This window comes from Apis mellifera, unplaced genomic scaffold (assembly GCF_003254395.2).
Source record: "Apis mellifera strain DH4 unplaced genomic scaffold, Amel_HAv3.1 GroupUN_247, whole genome shotgun sequence".
Lineage (NCBI taxonomy): Eukaryota > Metazoa > Arthropoda > Insecta > Hymenoptera > Apidae > Apis > Apis mellifera.
The window spans coordinates 65290-72549 of NW_020555864.1; the positions used below are offsets into that span (position 1 = coordinate 65290).

The 7260-nt window shown below is 18.1% G+C and overlaps 1 long non-coding RNA gene across 7 annotated transcripts; it reads left to right on the plus strand.

Moving 5' to 3' along the window:
- The first annotated feature begins 1597 nt into the window (after positions 1-1597).
- Positions 1598-4299, plus strand: LOC113219365. Of its 7 annotated transcripts, none has more exons than XR_003306427.1 (5): positions 1598-1806; positions 2639-3001; positions 3200-3526; positions 3606-3710; positions 3802-4299. It is a non-coding gene; the product is annotated as an uncharacterized LOC113219365 (long non-coding RNA). The 7 variants fall into 7 exon arrangements; XR_003306426.1 differs by lacking the exon at positions 1598-1806 and adding an exon at positions 2064-2118; XR_003306425.1 differs by lacking the exon at positions 1598-1806 and adding an exon at positions 2254-2309.
- The last annotated feature ends 2961 nt before the right edge of the window (positions 4300-7260 follow it).

A 7260-nucleotide genomic window follows, 5' to 3' on the forward strand; every position in this document is an offset into this window, starting at 1 on the left:
ATTATTATATAAAATATATATTAAATATATATATATATAAATAAAGTCCTGATAATCAACGATTTTCGTTGTATTCTCATTTAAAAACAAAATAAAAAATCAATAATAAAACTAACTCGTAAAATAAATAAAATACCAATAAATTTATTGATAAAACTAATAATAATGGAATTATTAATAATAAATTTATAAACAAACAATTTATTCTATTATTATTTAATGATAAAGAAATTAATCCAAAAACTCATAAAGTTAATATTATTAACACATAAGAAAAATTATTGAAACTAAAATTACAAAAAATAAAAATTCATTCAATTCAATTAAAATTAAATAAATTTATTAATAATATGATTATAATTAAATTTAAATTATTTATATTTTTAATAAATAATATAAATAAATATAGAAATATTAATAAAATCATAATAATCCTAAATTAATAAATATTAATTATAATTAATATTCTTAATTTTTGATGATCTAATTCATAATTTATTCTTACTAATATTGATAAATCCAAAACTAATTCAATGAACAGAAAAGATTAAAAAAATTAAAAGTAATCATGTATTAATTTCATTATCAATAATATAAAATAAAACTTTAATAACCAAAAATTGTGTTAAAATTAAAAATCTTAGAAAATTCACATTATAGTATATAATGTAAATATAAAAAATAATAAAATTGTTAAAAATATTAATTTAATAAATTTTAATTATTATTTAGCTAAATAGTTTAATTTAAAACATTAATTTTGTAAATTAAAAATATAATTTTGTAAATTAAAATAATATTTCAGCTAAGTTTATTTAAAATTTCAAAAAATTTAAATTATTAAACATCGATAATTCCCAAAATTATCATTTTTAATTAAACTATTTTTTGAAAAATAAATATTTATTATTTATTATATATAATTGAAATAATAATTTATAATAAATTGATTATAACTATAATTTTAATTTTATCTAAAATTTTATTATCAACCATAATTTCAATAATCTCAAGAATTTATTTAAATAATATTTATAATAATCCATCAATTTTATTAATTTATTTAATGTATATTCAATTTATATTTCTACTATATTATTTTTCATTTATCCAATAAATTCATTATTAATTAATCATTAATTGTTTTTTAATCACAATTATTAATTATAATAACATTAATTGTTTTTTTAAGAGGAAGAAATATTAGCAATACCTTCATATTTTATTTCTTTAATAAACGAAATTTTTAAATTTAAAATTAAATTAATTTTACAAATTTTATTTTTAATAACATTATCATTTAAATAATCAAAAAAAAATAATAATAAATAATAAAATATATTTTAATCTAATTAAAAATATTGCTTTAATCTATTTATATACAAAAATAAATACTACATTATTTATTACAATAATTTTTATATGATATATTTTTACCTTATTATTAATAACAAAAATTAGATACATTGAAAAAAAAACTCTTTGAAAAAAAAAATAATTTAATATTTAAATTAATATGTATGAAGGAATATAATATAAATGTGTGTGTGTGTGTATATATATATTATATATATACGTACATGTATTTAGTATGCATTGTATCCTTTTATAAAGATAAAAATTAAAGAAAGATAAAGATTTTTGATAATATAAATAATTTATATTTTTATGAAAATCTGTCATATATATCGTCTGGTAATATTAGTACTGTTTGTTCGATAAATAAATTCGTGATATCATATATTAGAACTAAATATATATCAAAATTATGACAATTAAAATAATTAAAAGTAATATTGTTAACAGGTATGGTACATTATTATAATTTATAACAATGTGATCGATATATTGTAAATATATATATGCATATATGTATATATTTTAATACTTTAAATCGAATGTTGTTATAAAAGAGTTAAAATAGGTTATTTAATTTAAATATCGTTTTTTGACGTCACGTTTAATCACGATATTTTCTAATAGATATTTTGTGAATTTGTATTTTGTAAATCATATTCGCATATATATAGATATACACACATATATTAATATATATATATATTTAAAATATAATTTATAAAAATACAAATAAATTTAATGCATAATTTCAAAAGATTGGTATGAATAATACGAAACAATTTTACGTAACCTTAATGATTATAATCTTTATAAAAGTTGAAAATTTGTCAGTAAAAAGAAATAAAAAAAAGAAAATCAGTGGTTTGAAACAATAAATATTTGAAGAGTTTACTGAAGTGTTTTAATTTTCTATAGTTTTCTTTATTTGTTTAATTTGAAGATGTGAAAGTGTAAATAATTTACTATTTTTATAACTATTTTTTCTTCAACATTTTTACAGATTCATATTATAAAATTCACAATTGTTTGTACAATAGAATTTTAGAATATAAATAAAAATAAATCTTACATATAATTTCAATCCATATGAAATTTCATAGTGTCGTTATTTTGAACATTCTTTTAAAAATTATACCATATAATTGAGAATTTTAATAAAACAGAAATATTTAAACTCATAATAACTTTTGTTATTATCCATTTCAAATATATTTTGTTTCATAAAAAGATATAATTGTCCGTATTACTAATAATGAATAATATTATTTAACTGTATTAGGTGGAAATGGACAATGCATAAATATTCGACAATTATAATGGAAATTATAATGGTCTAATCTCGTGGTTTATGTTCTAAAAACTATAAATACTGTGATGGAATATTTAAAGAACTTGGTGAAAAAAGAAAATTCATGAACCGAAGCACATGTAAACTTATTACGGGCACAATAGTTCAATTTTTTTCTATAGAAGATAAAGTTGAGATAAAGGTAATATCGTGTGGATTTGTTCAATTGCCATTAATAAATTTGTAATAATTTGTAATGAAATGACAATACTCGTTTCATTAAAAGAATCCAACTGCATTGTGTTTTCTTGTCAAAATGGTGAAGGAAGTTTTGACTCTAATCTTCTTAAATGTGTAAGTTTTCCTTAAATCATAAAATTAAAAATTAAACTCTGTATATATATATATATATATATATATATATATATATTATTGGAATAAGACAAATATTAACGTCAATGACTTTTTGTAACAACTTTTTTTGTAATAAATATATATAATAAATATATCATGTAATAAATATATCAATATCTTTTTTTCTTTTTTATAAAGAAAAAATACATCCAATATGCCTGTCACTGCACACTGTCAACGTACACAGGCAACCATAAGATGTTATGCAGATGCATTAACTTTAAAGCTATTCTATTCTATCATCTTTAAATGTAATGAAAGAGAGCAAGAAATTTAGTTACCAGATTTAGGAACTTTTGGTCCTTTGGTACAACATGTATCTAAAAATATAATGACAGTAAAATACTAAGCTTGGATTAAACATCCATCAGGTTAAAATATTCATTTTTCTCTTTTCATTAGAAAATTAAAACAGACAGAATTTAACATCATCAATATTGTCTTTCTTCTATGATTATAGTAAACGTATATTTTTACATACATTTTTATACTTTTTACGTTTGATTTGAGCATTTGCCAAATACAATGATAATTTTGTTTTCAGAAGAATTTAAAGTTGTGAATATTAGTTTAGATGGAAATGAATTAAGCGTATCAAAAGAACATTAACATTAACGTATTACGTAACAGGATGAACAAGATAAAATAGGTAAGAAGATTGATATGAAATATTTTAATGAAATTTCTACGTAATAAATACTTAATAAATAAATACACATTTTATTTAAATAAAATTTTAGATTTCGATAATCTAACTACGGATGATGCAGATACACATTTCGAGATGGTACTTTAACAATTGAAAGTTTAGATGGAAATAAATTATATTTAGATTCAACGACTTAATTTAGAATGTATACAATTGTATCACATAGTGTCGTTGAAAATTTTGAATCGGATGTGATCGTTTCTTATTAGAGGAGAATATGATATCTATCTAATATATTTTTATATGTTTAATATATATTCAATGATAGGCAATGACAGAGTGAAATTAGATAGAAGTTTGAAAATGATATGATAAACAATACGTAATTGAACAAATGAGTGATAAAAAAAAATTGAAGATAAATTTATAAGCGAAAATATATATAAATCTGATGATATCTTCGTTAACAATATTCCTGTGTATTTAGAAACATTGAAAAAAAAGAAAAAAAAAGAAGGAAGTGCAATATAGTACTAGCAATTTGAAAAATAATTTGATAAGGAAGAGGTAAAAGAGACCAAAGCTGAAAGAACTGATTGAAACGAATATATATGTACATACAAGTATAAATATATATACGTATATATATATATAAACGGGTAATATACAGTAAAATTGTCATGTTTCACTTTAAACAAAATAATATAAATTATTGGATTATCTAAAAAATTATATTGAACACTTAGACTACTGATATTGCTACTATTTATTATTCGAGGTCTTACTCGTAATTTAATATATAGTCACAAAAATTGTTTATATTATCTTGTAAAGAAATTGAATTATCATGAAAGATTTGATTTCAATGAAAATTTACATATATACAATATTTTAAAATGTTATGTATAGAATAATTTATTTTTGGAAAAAAAATTTCTTTGAATATGTGAAATCAACTCTCATGTTTCCATGTTTTGCATACAATTTCTTCTGGTAATATATTTCTTTTTATCTTCTCTATGATAGAGGTAGAATTATGTATTTTATAATTTAAAATTTTTTTTCATTTTGAATTATTATAAAATGAAATTATGTAGAGAAAGAAATATAATATTGAAACTTGAAAAATTGATTTCACGCTTTTGATGTTCCATAATAAAAGAAATGATTTCCAATAGAAGCTCTTCTGTATTTTTAATAAATTTTATAATTATTATTGAATTAATTAGAGTAATTATTCGACTTTATCAATGAACTTTATCAATTCGATTATCAATAAATTCAATTTCAGGATATTTAATTTTAACATTATTAGATATTTTTATTAGAAATTTTATTACAATAATTCCAATTAATTTATTAATTTAAAATATATTATTAACTTTAGAAATTTTTGTATCAATTATTCAAAAATATGTATTTTCGATTCTTTTAATTTTATATTTTTCAGAATCAAATTAATTTTAATTAATAAATAATGAAAAAAAACTTTCCATTTCATATAGTCACAAATAGTCCATGACTAATTATTTTATCTTTTAGATTATTAAATTCTTTATTTAGAACAGTTCTTTGAATTTATAGAACAATTTCTTACTTTACTTTAATTTAAATTCCTTTTTTTCTTCTTACTTTACTTTAATTTCAATTCCTTTTTTTGCTTTAATGATTGAATTTATGGTTCAATTTTTTGTACAGCTACTGGATTTCATGATTTACATATACTAATTGGATCAATTTTTCTTTCAGTACCGCTATATCGAATATTAAAAATTAATTTCTCAAATAAACATAATGTAAATTTTGAATTAGCCATTTGATATTGATATTTTGTTGATGTAATTTGATTTTTATTTTTATTTATTTATGGATTCAAATTTAAAAATGAAACAAAAATTGATTAAAAAATTCTCATCTATTTTTAAAATGTGATGTATAAGAAATATAAGGAAAAGAAATAGAGATAAAAATTTTTTTTATAAATTTGAAAAAAAATTGCATTATAAATTACAATTGAATTATAAATTGTCACCTCAATGTGTATTTAATATTCTTATATTTACTATTTAGCCTTTCTTTTTTATTTTTGATTATTTGTGTTTAAAGAATTACAAACACTAATAATTAAATTATTTATTGATTTTCTTGAGTTATCTTCATTCAAATGAATTTTATATATTTTTTAACTTTTGAAATATATTTCTTCTAACTTCTCTTAATTACAAATTTTCTTTCCAGAATACATTAGGTTTTCAATCCAAAATAATCTGAAAAGTTTAATGCATAATAATAAATTAATTTCAAATTCCTTAAACTTTTTTGATGAACATTGATAGCATTGATGAGGGATATCTACCTATCTATCTACCTAAAAAATAGTTTTTTCAACTTCTGTCAATGACATAATAAATGAAATTAAATATTTTTATAATAATTTTTAAGTTGATTTAAATTTAAATGTGATCCTTGATAAATAGTATACAAAGCTTATAGAAAAAGAAATAAATTTGCAGGAAATTTATCTGGAAAATTAAATATTAATAACTTTTATAACATGATTTGTTTTTTATTTTTTTAGATTATTGTAATAATAATTCGAACCATTAGATGTATTTAAATTTCTTCTCATAGCTATAAAATATTTTTTTTTAAATATATTTTTCTGTTTATATATTTTTAATTTTTCTTTCATATAATGTGTTTATAATATTATTTTGTAAAAATATTTGATATTCAAAATTTTCAGAATAAAATATTGTCTCACATTTCATATTGAATCAATAATTATACTGTTTATTACATAAAGATATTAATAAAGATTGATAAAAATTGACAAAAATAACCAATTTTTAGTGAGATAATATTTCTATCGATTTAAGATCAAAAAAAGTTTGAAATCCATTTCTATAAATTATTTCAATTTTAATTATTTCAATATAAAATAATATTTTAGCTAATTCTCTAAATTAAATTTTGATCCCATCGATCACAATCGACAACGCATTCTATTTTATTTTAACAAAAAAATTATTTATATTGTATAATAATTTATATTGTAAAATTAATAATGATAAAAAGTTACAGGATTTATTTGAACAAAGATTACAGAAAAATCTTTGTGAATAACACTTCAGTTCAATCGTACTTAAATAATGATTTTTGAAAATAATTTATTTAAATAAATTTGGACATATTCGAAATAGACTGAGATTTATATACTACTATGTAATAATATATTAATTTTTTTTAATTTTTACATCGATATATCATATACATTCAATGAAAAATTAATTAAAATTTTAATGTTTTATTTTTCAATGAAATGCTCGTTGAATTAAAACAAGTCAACAAATAATATTGTATAATTCATAATTATCATTGTATAGAGACAGCAATTATGAAAGAAAAATTTTTTAATCAAGATTATAACTGCAAAAAAAACATTAATTTATTACATTAAATTTTATCATATCTATCATTATGATATAAAATTTACTAATGAATTAAAAAGACGTGATCAAACCAAGAAGGAATTAATAATTTGGATCGA